General features: G+C 42.7%; 1 pseudogene; it reads left to right on the plus strand.

The window, feature by feature from the left end:
- Nucleotides 1-562: 562 nt before the first annotated feature.
- LOC118631797 lies at nucleotides 563-870 on the plus strand (annotated as a pseudogene).
- Nucleotides 871-1,798: the final 928 nt, after the last annotated feature.

Below are 1,798 nucleotides of genomic sequence, written 5' to 3' on the forward strand. Positions count from 1 at the left end.
TGGTCACATGTTAAATAATAGAATATGATGATGCTTCTTTTTATTCCTCAAAGGTATTTGCTACAGTATTATTCATGATGTATTTTCTATGCTAAAATGTTTTAATAGGCTAAATTAAAGCTTATAGTTAGCAGTGGTTTCTTGATTATTTTCCTTTATTAAATATGCCAATTTCAAATATGATAAATTATTTTGTGCCCACCTTTCACATAAAAAATTAAAAAAAAAACCTGGTAAATATTATTGTATTCTTCAGATTATAAGGTTATCATATTCTTGACCTTTCAGACCAAAGTAAGCCTCATAGTGTTGTTTTAGATTATATTGCTGTCAGAGTGAATAATAAATCAAACATTTTAATCTGATGTACACCCTATGGGAGGGAGTCTCATAAGGACAGACTTATCACAGATAGCTGGCCAGAGAATGAACTTTATAAATTATTTATTTGTTATTAAATTTAAAAAATTTAATTTGGCATAGGTATAAGAGATAAAATGTTTTCCCCTTAAAATTTACTGATGTTCCCTTCCACAGTTGCAGCCATTGAGGAACTGCAGCCATGGCTCTTCGATACTCCGGCCTCAACAAGGGCCAGAAGGTGACAAGAACGTGAGCAAGCCAAGGCACAGCCGCTGTGGCGGGTGCCTCACCAAGCACACCAAGTTTGTGCGGGACATGATCCGAGAGGTGTGTGGCTTTGCCCACTAGGAGCGGCATGCCATGGAGTTGCTCAAGGACTCTAAGGACAAGAAGGCCCTGAAATTCATCAAGAAAAGGGTGGGGACACACATCCGTTCCAAGAGAAAGAGAGAGGAGCTGAGCAATGTCCCTGTAGCCATGAGGAAGGCAGCAAGCAAGAAGGACTGAGCCCCATCCCCTGTGTAATAAAATCTGTTCAGAAACCTGGGGGAAAAAATTTACTGATGTTTATGCTATGTTTACAAGTATGTAATGGCTATGAAAAGTGCCCTCACACAAAATTACCCTAAATTTGATTGTTGTTCACACATAAACTTGACATTTACAAAGTTAATATATTAAATATATTTGATAAAATGCTAAATAAAAAAAATTGTTTTAAAAAAATTGGGACCAAAATTATAGCTATACTGGACGGCTGCAGAGTAGCAACAGGCTCCATCTGCTTGCTTCCAACACGGGACTGGACTTGCAGCAAACTGCAGAGCAATCAGCTTGAAAAACCAGTTGACATGTAGCTGATCTGAAATACTGATGGCAGGGAGCACAGAGGAAGGACAGGAGGAAGGAAGGAGAGGGTGAGCCAGCTCATGCAGCTTCTGGAGGGATTTTGTGGCCAAGGAGCCTCTTCCTCTTGGGAACCTAGGGTCCCAACCCCATGTGGGGATCCCTAATATAGAGTAACAGAGAAGGGAAGGAGCTTGCATGGCAGCATCAAGTGGTGGGAATCAGTGGGGATTCAGTCCATCTGGGAGACTCAGTCTACACCATCACAGGCAAAAAGCAATGTCTGTGTTACACCACCAGCCTGGGAAGTTTGCTACAATTTGTATCTGCAGAGAGGCCACATGGCAGAGCTCAGGGCTGGAGGGGTCTGATTGGTATACCCAGCAGTAACTCTGAGGGGCCTTCTATTATCTGGAAGAACTTTGGGTGGAGAGCCAGATGGGGGGCTTGGGAAAGAGGATCAGACCTGCCCACCTTCACAGCAGCGTAGTATCACTCCTCCCACTGTGGAAATGCTGGGTCTGTCTCATCCTGCTGTGACTGGAGGCAAGGGGGAGCGGCACTGGGCTGTAACTCTGCACCCTATACT

The sequence above is a fragment of the Molossus molossus genome, unplaced genomic scaffold (assembly GCF_014108415.1).
Source record: "Molossus molossus isolate mMolMol1 unplaced genomic scaffold, mMolMol1.p scaffold_m16_p_16, whole genome shotgun sequence".
Classification (NCBI taxonomy): Eukaryota; Metazoa; Chordata; class Mammalia; order Chiroptera; family Molossidae; genus Molossus; species Molossus molossus.